General features: G+C 36.1%; 1 pseudogene; it reads right to left on the bottom strand.

Annotated features, from left to right (window-relative positions):
* Positions 1–890: 890 nt before the first annotated feature.
* Positions 891–16,795, bottom strand: LOC149218431 (large ribosomal subunit protein uL5-like; annotated as a pseudogene).
* Between the last annotated feature and the right edge of the window lie 1,152 nt (positions 16,796–17,947).

Below are 17,947 nucleotides of genomic sequence, written 5' to 3'. Positions count from 1 at the left end.
AACGAACAATGAATGAACAAGTGTGCAACAAATTCAATATCTTTGTTGTGCAATGCACACCATCTAGAACAATTAAATTTGCATTATTGAAGGTTATCCCAAGTTGGGGCTTTATTTTCCGACAGGAACCAGAGGAAAAGGTGAGTTTTAGGGGGGCTTTTAAGTTTCCATAGTTTTTCCCACCACCAGACAATATCATCCAATTGTCTTTCACTACTGATAACCTCATATTTGACATTAGGAGTGTATTCCCCCCACAGAGAGTGTACCCATCGTAGTATGTTATCTTCCTATCTAATATGCACATGTGTTATGTTTAGAGCCATTGTATAATCATTCCATTGACCACGAAGTTCATGAGGAAGACCCAATTGTTGTGCATTGATCCAACCCTGCGCCCAAATGGATGAGCTACGAGGATTGACTATCTGATTTAAGGTGGTCCTACCCTGGTTATTTGATATTTTATCAATTCTCTTGGGAGGTGAAATTTATCACCACATCCGACCCATGGATCTAGTCCTAGCCTGAGCTTTTCGTCATTCCCCACTTTCTAAGCCAAACCATCTTCCACTACCTGAAACGATGACAAAACTGCTTTCCAGATAATAAACAATTTGGGCCTTTTCTTTTCCGAGGAACGAATCCATTCTTCCATAGAACCAGGGTAGATATACTTCATGTGTGCTACTATAGTCCAAAGGCTATCTGTAGACAGTAGCCTCCATCCTACTTTGTCGGCTAGTGCCTTTGCAAAAGAATGAAGGCTTTTCAACCCCCATCCTCCCTATCCCATTGGAAAAGAAATTCTATCCCACTTTACCCATGGGAAGACCCTGCCATCCTTGTTTCCCATCCACAAATATTTGCAGCGTAATTTTTGAATCAAATTAAGGACCCTTACTCCAATCTAAGAAAGGGACATCCGAAAAATCGGGATGGCTTGCAACACCAACTTTATGAGCACCAGCATATCTGCATGAGACAACCATCTGAAACACCATGATTTGATTCTCGTTTTGATCTTTGTGATCAGCCACAACCAATCATTTTTCCTGTAATCGTTTGGTTTTTAGGTGAAACCCCAAGTATCTAAGACCAACTTCAAAATCTAGAGAGATGAATGGTAACAGATTTTGCACATAAGAGGCTTCATATCTAGTCAAACAATTTGGGGATAAGGAGGATTTATGTATGTTCACCAGCATTCGAGTGGTCTTATGGACTAGGTTGATCACCTCCTTAATAGAGGTTAGATCCTGTTGAGGCCTCGAAAATCACTGCCACAACAAAGGGGATACCACCCGGTCCGGACCTTAATGCAGCTCCTTTTCCGTTTGGAATAGTGGTTCCGACTGGGGATAATGGGACCAGTTTCCCAAGAAGTATAAGTGAATGGGATGGATGAATGACTTATGAGATAAGATGGTAATGAGCGGACAGCTAAACTATAACCAAAATGTAATAACTATAATCGGATCCCAGGACTTATTACTAGACAAAGCGTAGCGTTTGATGATCTGTGCTTTAAGGCAGGCATATAAATGACTCTAACACTTTAAGCATAGACGTTTGAACCATTTAAACATTGCTCTGCATAATTAGTTATGCAGAGCGATTAGAGCGAATTACTACGCTTAATCATTCATATCATTGATACATGCATGAGTGAAAGAGATAACAAATCAACACAAACATTCAATAGTGAAGCGAAATGACGATTCGCTGTTATATCGCATACATGCATTCAACAATAGCAAAGATAATAACACAGCAATTCATATAATCAGAAAGAACACAGATACAGATAATAGTACCATGTAAGTTGATCGATCAATCCAGTACATCAATCACTATGTCGCAGTCCTTCCTTCCAATCGGAAAGCATTCCAAACAACAGACAGTCGTGCGCAATTGTATAAAACAGCCTTCTAATCAAAATTCAGAACCATTGGTCGAGTTTCACAAAAAGAATATAGACTGAAGCACAATAGTGCAAACTTCAGCCTTTAAGTCTTATTACAAAATTTTACGACCCTTTCCAAAACAATGAAAGGGTCTATAAATACTATACTAATCTAAATATCTAAACAACTGAAAAGCTATTAAATTGGCATCAATAAATATTTGTTCCATCTTTTTTGGCAATCTGGCAGTTGGCGGCAATGCTTCATTCGATGGGTTCTTTGCCTTTACTCCTTAGCTGACATATCGCCAGCATTGGCTCTACTTCTGGTGGAGTGTTGAGACGCGAAGTTAGCTGAGCATCATATGTAGCATCTTGAATGTTGAGGATCAGGTATCCAAGGGCATCTGTTAAACACTTGAGAGCAGACCTTTGAGTATGTGGCTTGATTAGAAAGAGCCAATATGCATCAGAGGTTAAAGTATTTACTCCGGTAATTAATTTCCTCTGTTCCTCCAAGTCAGGATAACTTGCTTCTTCAAGCATACCTGATGTTGTTATGCTTCCAGGTGTGCACTTGGAGATCATGTTCGCCAAATAAAGTGTATCATTGACTAGGTTGATCATATTGCTGGCAATTATTTTACACCTGGAAGCCGCCCTTTCTGCCTTCATTACCTGAGTATTCCATTCAGTGAAGAGTATGTCCTTATACGTTTCATAGATTCGGGACAAATTCGCCGCTTTCCCTTCTGGAGTGTCTTGCCACTCAACGTATTCGGATATGGCTTCTTCGGCCTAATCTAGCTCATTCCTGGCCTTCTCTATTTGCTCACACACTGTTGTAGATATTTCGCATAATTGCTCAGCCTTAGCAAGTTTTTGACATAAAAGTCTGATTTGAGACAGTAATGCGCCATTTATTTGAGTTGCCTCTGCTCTGAAGACTTTCACATTCTGTGTGCTCTTGATACCTTCGAGCTGTGTTGATAGTTGAGCTATTCGCTCATCTTTTGATTTCATCATCAGCTCATTTGATGCTTCCAACTGTGACAATGCCTCCGACAATTCTTTTGCCTTCTGAGTTTCACTTTGGTCTATCCTTTGTCTTTCAATTTGCAGTTGCTGGGTTAAAAAATTGTTCTCTTGCTGTTGAGCCAGCAACTGCTCTTCCACCTGTGCTGCTTTGTTTTTCGCCTCAATTACCTCCGCCTGTAATGCATATATTTCATGGTCCTTAGTCTTCAACAGAAGACTTACCTCTGATGCTTTGTCGATAGTTGCTGCAGAATAAGCTCCCGCGAATTGCGACAGCTTTGTTAGATCATCGGAGGGATCCAAATCCTCCTTCCAGACCATATTGCCCGTGACTGTTTGCTCAGGAAAGATAGAAGGTTGATCAAGCCTTCGTCTTTTCTTAGAGCGCTTGATAACGGCTCTATGCTTTGGGCTATAGAAAATATCCAGGGGAGGAATTTCTTCCACCTGGAGAACAATTTGATCGGAAGGGTCCTTATTGATCACCTCGACATCCTGTGAAATGGGTGGGCCGCTGGTTCCTCCTAGAACCTGAGAAGAAGTGATATCGGGCGCATTGCTTGTTTTAGAGGAGCCTGTGTCTTTGGAGCCTTCCTTTCCACTGATAATGGAATCGAATTGATTCCATTGTTTAATCAATTCAGGATCAATGGAAGATTGCTTATGGGCTTTGCTCCGTTCTTTCTCTTGTTCTAACTTCTGTTGTTCTTCAAGTGATTTTCGCTGCTGCTCCTCTTGCGTTTTCCGCTGCTGCTCCTCCAATTCCTTTTTCTGCCTATCTGCTAGTTCTTTCTTTAATCTTTCTTCTTCCTTCTTCTTCCTCTGCTCTTCTTCCCTCTATGTCTTTTGCTGCCTTTCTATCTGCTCCTTTTTCTGCCTCTCTGCTTGCTCTTTTTTCTGCTTCTCAGCCTACAGCTTTTTCTGTCTTTCCTCCTATTGTTTATCCTGTTCTTTAGTTGTAACAGGAGGTGAATGTATCTGTTGCCGACCAGGCTCGCTTGAGGAAGACGCTAGGGTTGTGGATAATAACTCTAGGGGCAGAGTTTGCAACCTCTGCTCCCTAAGTTTATTAAACTCAGTCAACGCCTCATCGTTGTATTTCATTATGGCAAGCTGTTTGACTTGGCTTATTGTCTCGGCACCTACGAACAAGTCATCAAATATATCCTCTTGATGATCAACTTTTGTTAATTTTGCTTGTTCTAGGGCAATGTAGGCAGTTTTCTTTGGATCATAGAGTCTGCTTGGGAGAGTGGCCAGGGATAAAGCTTGGATTTTTGCTGCTTCTTTTTCTGCGTGCTTGTAATTAAGCAGAGTAAAAACCCCAATTCTTAAAGGAAAAGAGGGCCAACCTTTCTTCTTCTCTTCTTTGAGAGTTTGTGTGACACTGTCGGCCATAATCTGGTAGCAGATTTCCCGAGCTAACAGCTTGTCTGGGATATACAAAGGGAGGACATGTGGCCTAGCCTTACTCCCAAAAACTCTGATATAGGAGAAATACTCTTCCCCAAACCAACTCGCTACGGCAGGTAAGTCAAAGGAGGATTCATAAGAAATTCTGGAAATGGGTTTGTCAAAAATAGAATAGTAGATGGGCGCCATGAAACCATTACAAATTTGGTACAAGTGGTCCTTGTAAGAGGACTTCCACAATTTCTGATGGTACAAATGAATGGGTGTTGGATCCTGGGTGGTCCATCTCCAACCGAGGACAGGAAACTCAGAATTAAGACACAGGGTATCCATAATGTAAGCAGAATAATAGAATGGAGGGATTTTCCTTTCGGAGACTATAGTTTTGTTTCTGAATTCACGAACAGCTACGACCAATTTATCAGAAAGAATAGTGGCCCAGTCCATGATTATAGAATTGATAGCCGCTTCCATTAGGGGAACCATGTCAATATTGATATTAACAGAGTCATGTAATCCCCACAATCTACACATCATAATCCCCGCATAGCAATAGGGAGAAGCCAGAGAAACGTTGGAGTACTTACCCGAACTTTCATGCTTGTGCTTGGCTGGGTTCTGCCTCCAATCTCGGAGGGGTTCGGATGGTGATTCATTTTCTTTTGCGAATTTCTCCACGAAGGTTCTGTTGTAGACTAGCTCCGGTTCAGGCAGATGATACATTCGCCTCAGGTCATCAGGCTTGAACGACCCGAAAATCCTCCCGTCCCTTGTATGGAAAGTTCTATCAGTGATGGGGATTTCTTCGATTGCCCAGCGCACCACGTCTGTGTAAGGGAGAACCTGCTCTCTGGCCGCTATTCTGTGTAAAAAGGAGTCGGCCAAGTCTTTGAGCGTTGCATCAGACTTCCTTAATACATCTACACTAGCCGTTCTCCCTGTCACTTTTGGTTGCTCGGCCTCCAACAGATTATATGTGCCTTGCCATGTGGTCCTATGAAGACCAGAGCACGTAGTGTCCGAGATTAAGCCTTTCTTTGAAATTGGAGCAGCTTGACCTGCAACAGATGTTGTAGTAGTACCAGAACTCCTCTTATTTTTCTTCCCCATCATGTTCAGGCTTTCTTCAACAAACGAACTCTACACAAGTGCGAGAGAAATCGTAACATGAGGAATAATGAAGACAAAGCATAATTGGAAAGGTATATATCACTTGAAGCGTGGCGCTATTAATCTTCAAAAAGTGGCTGCGGATCCAATCACTGGTAAGAGATTGCATATGCATTAATGTTGATTTTAAGGCTTGCTACCCATTAAATGACCATTTACGCTGTTATTCAGTTGAAAGACCACCCAACGCGTGCAACAGATATGATATGCCTTAGACGCAAGTATTCGTTAATCGAAGGGGCAAGGTTATTAAATACGCATGCATTACCTTATCCCTGCATTTAACGGCATTTTGAAATCTGCGCCTTATCAACCAGATTTAAATATAACTTTAAAGCTTAGAACAATCACTTTTTGAAAATGCCGATTACCGATGAACAATGTCGCATCGCATGGGAGGAGAGTGTTACATTATCGTTTGAAAGTAGCCCTGGCGAACGCCGATTGCGATATCGCATTGGACTAGCATATGAACCCATTGCCAGATGCAATTTAAGTGATTTGCCGAACTCCGATAGCGAATTCGCATCGCATCGGGGAGAGAGGTGGGCGCCTTATAAAAATGCATGGGATACCGCCGACGGCCGATAGCGATATCGCATCGGGTCGGGGTTTATAACTTGACGCGTTTTCTCATAAGAGGCAGTGCCGATAGCCGATCGCCGATATAGCGTCGCATCGGGGTGTGAGATATGTGCTCTTTTTGTGTATGCAAATAAAACGCCGACTGCCGATAGCGATATCGCATCGGCAAAGGCCAAAGTGCCGTTTAAGTGCGCCTCTCTTGTCATTGCGATATGCGATCTTGCGATTGCTTTATCGCAATAACAAAAGATTGTTTTATTTTGGAAACATTGTTATTCGAAAAAGGCTTCATTTTACATACTTATTTGATTATCATGGCTTTTTCGAACAAATTCATTAATACCAATTAATTTCTAAAAGGGACCCATTTCATACGTTGATTATTTGTAAATACAGATGATATGAAATGGGGGGTTGTTGTAGGACACAACAGATCCCTTATGGACCCATCACAAAAAAGGAAACCATCGTCAACAAATAGAAGATGGGTAATAGTTAAATCTCAAGCTACCTAAACTCTAACAAGATCCCCTCTTCTTTTCGTCTCTTTAACAACCTAAACCATATTATATTATGTAATGCAAAACACACAATTATTCCCAAAACACTTAAAATAATAAATATATATTATAGCTATTTGAAATAAAGTAGATTATATTCCTAAGTCAATATCAATTAATTTAATTATTAAAAAAAACAAAAAAAACAAAAAAAAACTTAATTAATAAAATAAATATGTTAAAATTGGCCATAAATCTTTTATTGCCACTCCTTATAGAAAAAGTCACCCGCTGAAATCATATATATAATCTATAAAATCTTCTTAATTTGTACACCAAAAAATTGAATGAACGTAATATTTGTTTTGTTTCCGTGTAAAGCCAAAAAGATTTAGAATCTTATAAAGCTTTCAAGTACCAAAAGTGTTTTGGAATCTGATAAGGCCTCCAAGTACCAAATGTTCCTTTCAAAAAGGGTGTGAAGGATGCCATAGAAGAAGCATCTCTCTTTAATAAAAAACCGATCTCAACAAAAGCAAGGCGGTCTCAAACAAAAGCAACTATAAAGCATATCTATTATATTTTCAATGTCTTCATTGTTTAACTTTATAATAATATTATAATATAAATTAGTTTTATTATATAATTAAAATAATTATTACAGAACAAAATTTAAGTTTATATTATATATATATAAAGATGTTATATATATATTTTAAATAATATATATATAAATACAAAAAAGATGATCATAAATTTTAGAAGTTGAAAAATACTTACCATAACTAAGATATTTATAAAATTTTGAGAAAATTACTAATTATAATTTATAAGTATATTGTTTAAAAAATTAACAAAGGAAATACTTAAGTCTAAAAAGTATATTAAGGCAAATAAATTGAAAGAGAAATCGAAGCTATAATCTTTTTTGAAGTTTTTCAAGTTGATGTTTTTTCCCATTCTTTTTTCAGTGCTCCTAAGAAGTCTACCAATTGATATTTCATTCAACAAAGCATTGAATTGTTCAAGCATCCAAGATGCCTAGGGAGAGTCTAAAACATCACAGGAGTGTGGTTGAACAAGGGAGGTTAGAACATCATCTAGAATTCCCATATGAGTAGCCATCCCCAAACGAAGACTATTAAGAAACAACCTAAGAGTCATATGAATATTCCTACTAAGTTAAACATATGTGAAATCATCTACCACTTTTTGTAAGTTCCACTGCTCTATTACATGTCTTGTTATATCAATTAGACAATTGTCTCTAGTGGAGATAATGTCCTGAATTTATTTCTAAGTTACCTCCTTCGTGTAGTACTTGTTTCCTTTCTTTAAGTCTTTGAATTCACAAGAGAGACACTTGCAACATAAATAGTGTACCATCCTCTGCCAACTGCCAAATTAGACTAGAGGTTTATTCTTGTCTATCTAATGGATACTAAATTTCAAAAATAACTAACTAAACTCTAAAGTTAGACTACAACCGACTAGATTACTTAAAGTTGGAGCTATGAGTGAGAGAGGAAATGAACTAGAAAATAACCAATAAATTCTATCACCCAATGTTCTTACAATCAAGCATACAAGAGAAAATAGGGAGGGGGTGAACTCGAAGCTTGGGAAGGGGAAATCCTATGGGGACTCCAAGTTGTCTACTCAAGAGAAAGACACCTAGAACAAACAAAACCAAAAGACCCCATAAAGATTTGGAATTTTCTCATTCCTCATTTCCTTGGCCCACATTTATCAACTAGGCCAAACTACCCTATAATAGAAAATAAAGTTGTGCATTGTCGGTCTATTAATAATTAGTATTAGGAGGGTGAACATTGCCTTGCAATCTAAAAAGAATGCCACTAAAGATGTCAATTAATCCTAAGAGGGCATATGATGATATTTTCCCCATATTTATTAACAATACCCGCAATTAATTTTTGTATCTTTGTTTGCTTGGTAATCAACTAGATGATTATGATGGTGTATCACATGAAAGAAAGTTATTTTGTCAATATCCTTGGCCTCTTACCAAATCCTTCTTGATGATTGAGCTAGAGGAGAGTGATTTGGTAATGCTTTTATTTTTATTTTTTTCATGTAACAAAGCATCCCACCTTCTAGTTCATAGGCGACAGTAAGATATTATTTAGGGCTCTAGGACATTTAACAACAAGACTTGAAGCCATTACAACAATATACTCTATATGAACTCATCATGTTACTTGCAGGATTTAACCTAGATGTGGAGGATAACAACCATTCCTCCAACTACATGAGATAAACCCAAATGACAATAATACTTATCTTTGTACAACTTAAAGGACAACCAATAAATCACCTACAACAAATATTTAACTTGCTTTTTGAACTTTAAAAAAATAAATCCCTTTATATAGAGTCTGGACCTCAACTTTGTTATTTATAATTATCCCAAAATTCAAAAAAAACTATCTTATAATCCCAATATAAATTTAAAAGAAATTAAAATAAATTATTATTATCCCAGCTCAAAAACTAATATTTTTTAATCTCATAAATATAAAATAGTATTTATTTTATAAATAATACTTGAGAGGAAAGATGTTATGACATGTCATATAATTAACATTGGTGAAAAACACAACCTATAAAATAATCATTAAACAACTATGCTTATTCGTTTGTATTAAAAGAATGGAAGTAAACATAGAATAGGAGCATGATATTTTGGGCATCATGCATGAGTTTGGTTACCGGGTGTGCCTTAGGAGTGCATCGAATTAAGAATTAAAAATTAGATTTGGTTGCAGTAAAATAACGTGGTAAATACGACTATTGTGATAAGTAATAGAACCCAACTTGAATTTATGATAATTAAAACCAATAAGGATGCGGAGATGATTTGATACTATGGTATAGATGGTAGCATTCGCATTAGAAGGTGTAAAGGCAGGTTGATAGTGTTTGGGATTTTTTTACTCTTTGAATATATATATAATAATATTTGGAATAAAGAGAAAAGGATATGCGGTTATTGACCATGAAAATCATAGTGCTTGTAGCATATATTTAATCAAGGAAATTACATGGTATATTTTGGTGAAAAATATATTTATAAAACCATGTAGGTATCAGGTGTAGTAGCGAGACGTTTCTAATTTGGATTGTATTATGATCATGCCCACAATGCTTTCCAATTTGACATATCACTTTGAAGCATGGAATTTTATGGTTGTGTGATTTTCTCGGGACTTTGTTGGTAGTAAAAAAGGTTGAGACCTTTTTTTTTAATTGTACTTGGCAAATGTCGGGTCAGTTTAATACAGGTTGTAGCATACACAAGAAAGCATTGAATAAATTCACTTTCCATTTTCAACTTCCTTTGTCCATTAACATAAGATCATTAGTTATGCCCTGCTTGAAGAAATTCACTGTTCATTTCCATTTTTAGCTTCTTCACAATGAAACTTAAGGTTTTTAAGCACCTTCCACAAGGGTTGTGCTACAAGCAATTGAATGCCTTAGGATTAAGTGTGTTTGGTACAAGGAGCTTTTGTTACACCAAAATCATCGGGATTTGCATGTGGTCTTATCCCCTTTAAGACTCATGTCAATATCGATTGTCTCCTTACCAGTTCCTATGAAGTAAATTTTAACAAATCAGTTAGTTCCTATGAAGTAAATTTTAGAAAATTGATCATATATATATATATATATATATATATATAACCAGAGTAGCCATACAACCATAGACTTTCGTGCTTCACAGTGATGTGTTGAATTGGAAAGCATTGTGGGCATGATCATAGTACAGTCCAAACTGGGGACGTCTAGTTGTTGCACATGACACCTACATGGTTTTATAAATATATTTTCCACCAAAATATGCCATGTAATTTCCTAGGTTAAATGTATGTTCCAAGCGCTATGGTTTTCATTGTCCGAGCCCACATATCCTTTTCCTAATATTTCAAATGTTATTGTGTATATATTCAAAGGGTGAAAAAACCTTGAAACATCATCAGTGTGCCCTTTGCACCTTCTGGTGCAAATGCTAGTAATAAAATATTCTCATCACGTCAACCAAAATTTTACACTTTTTACTTGTTCAAGACACGATATATTTTTGCCGAGGATAGTTCCTATCAAATGTGTCCATAATAAAGATGGCATTCTGAGAAGCATTTGTTGCTAAGAGTAAGCCTTAAGCCCATCACCCCATTGCTCTAAACTCTCAACGTAGTTGATCCAACTAGTGAGTCAAACCTCTGTGTTGGGATCTTCAAAGAGTCTACACCCCGACCAAACACAATGTCATAATAAGACTACTGAGTTTTACATCCAACTCACAAACAATGTGCCTTGACTGTATCAAGTTTCCATGGCCACAAAATAAAACAAAAAACAACCCACGAGCATCTTAAACAAGGAAACTAAAACCTACTACTCTTGCAAAAGATCCTTTGGTCTCATCCATTCTCTTCCCACACAGAGGGTGAAAACTTTTCTCCATAATCCATGGTACTCTCCACAATGACTTCTCAAGCATATGCATATATATATATATATATATATATATAATTTGGAATGAAAGCACGAAAAGCCCCATAATACTTCCCCATGTTTTGTGGTTAGTAACCCAGGTAAATGTCAGCCCTGATTATGGAGCCTCGCCCCAAGGGAATCCAAGAGAATCAAACCCGTTATCAGCAACAATTAACGACAATATCAAAGAACTTCACGTCTGGCTCTAAACCACTTGAGCTAACCCTTGGGCTATTTTTCAACATCTCAAACATATATTAGATAACAAAAGATATTTTCAAGGATGAAACCATGGGCCATAAAATACATTTGAGGGTGTGACTAGAGGAACCTTAAGATGTTTTCAAGCAAAAAAAATTGGAGAGAAAATAGTGTACATAATTTTTTTAAATAAAGATGGCGAAAACTAGAAAATCCATTAAATATTTTTATAGTGAAATCAACTGGAGCAAAGATATTTTTTAGAATGTTTAGAAAGACGGTGGGTGAAACCTGAGTAACCATTAGACACTTCAACAAAAAAGTGCGGGAAACTATGAGATATTTTAGAGATTTCTCAGGATGAAACCAGAGGAGCCATGAGAGATTCAAAGGGAGCCATAAGATATTTTTGTGAGTGAAACCAAAGGAAGCACTAGATATATAAGAGAAAAATAAACAAGAATAACATTTAGTCAAAAATATTTGGTTAAATAATAAAGTGCCCTTCCTGTATTTGGCTATATAGAAACACCCTCTAAATTAAAGCAAAAGGTACGGAGCTTAATAAGTATTATTTATTTTAAATCAAATACACAAATATTTTAGTCAAATGCAAAAATTCCACCCCATGGCTAAACTTCAACCCTAAAAAAATTTCGTGCTCAAAATGGTATGGTCACAAATGACAAACTTCATAAAAGAAAGTGAACTAAAATTGAAAGACCATGATAGTGTGTCATTTCTAAACACATTACCAATTATTTGTAGTCTTAAAATCAAACCCCCCTTAAAATAAAGCATGTCTTTTAAGGTTAGTCATTAACACAGAGATGACCAAAAACAAATATGTCCCAAAGCAAGAACACATGCATAAAATGAACGTCAGGTAGTACAACAACCAATTGAGCGTTAGATAGGACAACCACCTAATTTTTTGATAAATATAAAGAATGTTATATCATCCATTAAACACATAGGTATATCTCTGTTCAAAATCCAACACCCGTATTCAATTAAGAAGTGAATGGCTTGATATTTAAAGAACAAGATGATCTTGACGCAAAACCTACCAAAAAATTCTCAATTACAAAAAGGATAACACTTCAAAATCTCTTTAAAAGAGATGAGATAGAAACTTCATTCCTTTAGCTATCAACAGTACTGGTACACCAAGTTGAGACTACTCTAAGGCTACATGATGGCATCTTCCATCTATCTATTAAACCAAGACAAGGCAAATTCTTTGTGTCCACGGATGTGGATCCCCACCAAGACTACTCTTAATAAAGAACCTATCAAGGCTACTTGTTAAGAATGACGCCTTCATATTTAACTTGAAACCACTTCATGGCATCTTCCTTGGTAACCCTGTGTTGAATTCCAACATGAGATTGAGCTCTCTTTGTCATGCCAACTCTGTATCCAAGACGTTCTAGGACTACAAAGAAGTCCATGCCATAAATACTAGTTGAAGGAACATACCTATAAAATAGAACAAGCAGACAAATGTTTACAACCAAAGCCTATAAAATGAATCAAAACAATCTAATTATCACAAACAAAATTAAAATTAAGCAACAAAAAAATGTAGTCAAGAATAATAGTCCTCCAGCACTACTATTTCATAATAGCAAACAACTTGAGATCATGTCATCACAATAGAGTTAAAATTCCTAGATTATGCCAATATCACAAGTCAAGCAAATGTTGAACTCACTTGATAATTCCCATATCAATGTGCTTCCGAATTCCAAAACGAAAACACTAAAGTTCCTTCTGATTAACTCATATTCCTTCACTTTCAACCCACTCTCCAAAAGTTGAAGAGCCTTCTCTCCCTTAACAGTAGCATAACAGGCATATATTTTCATTCGCCTTTTTCCAAAGGACCTCACAATATACCTTACTGCAGAAAAATGATACAAACCGGAGCAAAAAAAACTGAGCTTTCAAAAGCATTCCTCCTTATGAAAATTATCGAAAAGGTCTCAACTAAATTTTTCAATTTGCCAACTTCATTTGAATCCTCTTGTCCAACCAAGGAATATCTTTGTCAAATACGAAACCTACTCTTGGAAAAACCTGAAGTCTACCCAATAAGTTACTCCAACACAATCATCAAACAATAAACCTCATAAACTTCTTAGTTTAAAATCATGTATAAATCAATAGGAATGTGATTTTATTCAGAGGAAATGCAATAGTAATTCCCCTTTCGGGGATATGATATTCACATGTAGATAAAAAAACATGATTCTATGTAATGTGTGATTTTTGGGGGATCAATTTTGCGGAGAGTTGTAGGAAAAAAGTTGATTAAATATCCTTATTTAAAGCTATGAAATGTATTATTTTGAGGGGATGGTATTGATGTGGGATGAATTAAAGTTCAAATCTATGGAAGGGACATGTCTCAATTTTTCAGTGCATGTGGCTCCAAAAAACTAGAGTTTGTTCAATATGTACTTGGTTAGATTACATGATATGTAATGGTATTTGGTTAAATTACATGATCTGCAATGAAATTTGGTTGATTTATTTGTTTTTTCTCTTTTTCCCTGCATTTGCCATTAAGTATAGTAGTGTTGATTTTCATTTTAATAAGCAACAATAAAGAGGATAAAAGTATACGGATCAGTGATGTTCTGATTCATACCCGAAAAAAGAAAGATATTGCCAACGAATAAAGAAGATTCTACTTGAAAAATTAGATCTTTTGAAGAAAAAGATCCATTCCAAGCAACAAACTATGGATAATTTGTAGAAGTTGAATGCACAGTCTACAAAATTGAGGTAGCTTGAGCCCATTCAAGATTTAGAGGAGGTACTTCAAGAAGTAAGGGGAGTACATCACCCAAACTATGTTCATCATCAGGGGGGTTCAAAGAAGTATTAAAACTAGGAAAAGAAGAACAAAATTTGATGTACTCTTAAGCCTGAAACCTTACATCTATGGATTTAGCTATAGGAAAGTTCTTTGATACCTTCAAATTTTATGGATATAGAGAATGTTTAACTTCATACTTCAAGCCTCGAGGAGAATTAGATGTGTGTTGGAAAAGTTAAAACCACTGAACTGCTAGAACAGAGAATCAAGCATCCTACAACACAAGAAGATTTTGTTAAATCACTGAAGAAAAAGCATGGAACTTTAACATTATGTGAAATCTTTAACAATAAACCTCATAAACTTCTAAGTTTAAAAACATGTATAAATCAATAGGAACATAATGTTAAAGTTCCATTCTTTTTCTTAAGTGAGTTTTGTTTCAAGGTTTATGCACTCCATTTTTGCTTCAATCTGCAACTACCCACTACACAAATATACTTTTACCATGTTGATTATATTTTTATAGGAGAGATCTTTGCACTCTCATTTTGTATTCCACAATGTTGTATGTGGCAATCCCTTTGAACTATTTGTGGTCATCTTGTTGGACATTAATAATATTATCTTATCTTATGGATATAAGGACAAAATAAATAGAAATTGAGTTGAGATGACCAGGTTTTATAAAATATCTTATGTTATGGATTTACGAGCAAAAAATAGAAATTGAGTTGATATTACCTAGTTAAATGCATAAAACATATATTTATCCCAAATGATGAATCATGATAATGCCTAATAATGTTGTGGATGGGAAAGGTGACTAGTAGATCCAATGTCGATCTTATAATCCATCATATGAAGCTAGTGCCCGTTCAAATATTCCTACCCCTCTAACTTCCATCCATGGTGAAGACCAATGCCACTAGATAAGAGAACATTTTGTAAATGTTTCTTCATCTCTCTTCCAAAAGGAAATCTCTTTAGCTTCACCAATAAGGATTCCATCCTCTTCAACTACAAAAAAACCAAGTCGTCAAAACCATTTCCACCATGTCAAGCGTTGGTGCTCAAAACTAGCCTTCTTCTAATTGAAAAAATTTGAAATTGCAAAAACCCTAGAGCTTCTTATGTTGTATTGTCCCATCAAAAGGAGTTACGACGCTTCATTCCCAAAACCCTAGCTTTTATTCAACACTCATACAACTCAACCAATTCTACGTTGACGTCTTTGACTACTCACTGCCTTTGTGATGAATTGCTTCGATCGTACTTCGCTAAATTGGAAAGGAATTCACTCCACCCACGTGTGAAACACGAGATGCTCTGGTCACAACTTAGCTTCAAGAAGGACACAAATTAGAGCAAGTCATGCTCTTCTCTTTCTCCACTGCAAATTCAAAACGCCATACGTAAGTTTACTGCAAAACAATTCTGACTACTTATCTTACAAGATCCCCAATGACTTGAAGTGAGGATGATCAAACATGGTTGAATCCATAGTTCTCCAAAATGTCTGGATGACTGTAACAAGCAATTTACAGGTCTGAATCGTACATATGATTCACAATAGGTAGATGCTTTATGACGTAATTGAAATTTTATTATAAATAAATAACCTATAACACATTAAGCAACATTCCCAAAATCTCATGCACTTGGTAATGAAATGAAAGTTTGGGGTTTAGGGTTTTAACTAGTATTGCACATCAATTCTCCCTTCCTAAGAATAACAACAATAATAACAGTCATACACGACTATCTGGTGGTTTCCAACAATAACTTCTACAACCATAAACTTTCTTATTTTTCATTAAATTATTTTCTATAAAGGAAAAAAAGCATTAAAAAAGCCAACATCCCCAAAATCTTTGAAGTAAATGTAAAGATGAAAACCTCTGAGGTAAATTTTAAAATGAAAAGGACTCTCAACTTGGCTTGAAGATTAAATGTTGAACCCTTTGTTATTATCTAAAACCCTAAACCCTGCAATTTTATTTCCTTCCCTTCAAAACATGCCCCCAACATAACAACAAGTGTGAACACATAAACAAAAATACTTTTTGGATATTTTACATTCACGAAATAGTAAAAAGGCACAACCTTTAGGGGTAGAAATATAAAATTTTCACAAAGTGTGTACCTGGAGGCTAGCTGGCGCTGCACTCGCCCACTCTCTTCGAGTTGCTCCTACTGAAGAATCTTGGCCACAAGAGAATCCCTTTTACCCCTTCGGTTTGCTTCAGTTTCTTCATCTTCGCCTGCCTCCTCCTTGTTATCTTCTTCATTGACTTTATTTATAGCCCTGATCTTATCCAAATAGGCCTTATCCACCCTGAGGCGCTTTTCATATGCGAGTAAAAAAATGCAAGAGGCTTTGCAATTCCAATTACTCTTGCACCGCCACCTTTTTCCGCAATAGTTCCTCGTCTTGTTACCTTACAGGCGGGCCACTATCGAGCCTGAAATTGACTCGGAACCAGACATACAAGGCCTATATCAAGGTCCTTAGTAAGTTGTCTGGAAACAGGACTTAGGGGTCTATAATTCCCTAATCATTTGTAGCATAGATGGGATCACCTCGAGCTTGGCGGTCGTTGCTTTGTTCCTTTGCCTAATAACAATCATACTCGTGTGAAAGAGTTGCGCGAAGGAGGCAGTTATAGATGAAGAAGAGATAGATCCTAAGGAAATTTAGGAGGAAGCCTTCTTGAAGACGCTTATGGGGCTACTGCTGAGGTTCATCTATGACGAACTCATGGATGCCACTAACAATGAGCTACCATGATGGGACATGTGCTCAAGATTGTGTCGAGGACCACGAATTCAAACAATGTCACCATAAGAAACTTCACCATATAAACACCCATTGGTGTAATTAATCACTTTTTTTTCAACAAATGGTATATATAATCACTTATGCCTACGATTAATAGGATAAGGAGTGAGTTCATGAACTTGAGTAATGAAGCGCAACACATCGTTACATAATTAAACATAATAATAAACTATATAATAAATATATTATTTACTTATATATTTGTATAAAATAATGAGTTTAAGAATATTGATGAGAGTAGTGTGTAAATCATTTAATTTGAGTGGTAGAGAGAAATATTGTTATCCTTCTTCCTTTGATTCAATTCTAGCATGTAACATATTAAACTCATAATAAGTATTTCTTGTAATGGCTTTGAGCTTTATTGTCTAAATAATCTCTCAATGACCAAAATATGTATATTCCTCCTAATCGTGAAAATAATTGTATTGAATTCAACTTTATTCAAAATGAAAATAATTATTTGATAATCAAAATCACAAAATCAATTATAAGAGAATTACACGTTTATACACATAATCGAATGCATTATAGATACACATGTAATTATAGGATTAAATGCATCAAATAAGGTAGTTGCAAATGATTGACCTTAATTATAGTAGACGAAGCTAGTTGATTCCTCGAATATTAGGAGTTTGACTAAGGGGGGCACTAACTTGATCCTACTCGTTTAATGGCATGGAACTTGGGTTTTCATGGTCCACTTTAACCCACTATCTAAAGCATAATAAAGGCATCCAAAAGGATAGAAGCCAAAGCATAAAGAAGACATCCAAAAGTAAACTCAACATTTTAATTTGATTTTTTTGGGGCCCTTTTTAAACTAAAGGTGGCAAGTGGCAAACACTTTTTTTTTCTTTTTTTCCCTAGGTTATAAAGGGGGAATTTTTTGAGTACTTCTCCTCATTTCAAGGATGATATCTCGAATAAATCCTAGT

This window comes from Pinus tabuliformis, chromosome Q (assembly GCF_031772625.1).
Source record: "Pinus tabuliformis cultivar Carrire ecotype Pingquan chromosome Q, CPIR1, whole genome shotgun sequence".
Taxonomy (NCBI): Eukaryota; Viridiplantae; Streptophyta; class Pinopsida; order Pinales; family Pinaceae; genus Pinus; species Pinus tabuliformis.
This window is presented reverse-complemented; position numbering and strand designations above follow the sequence as displayed.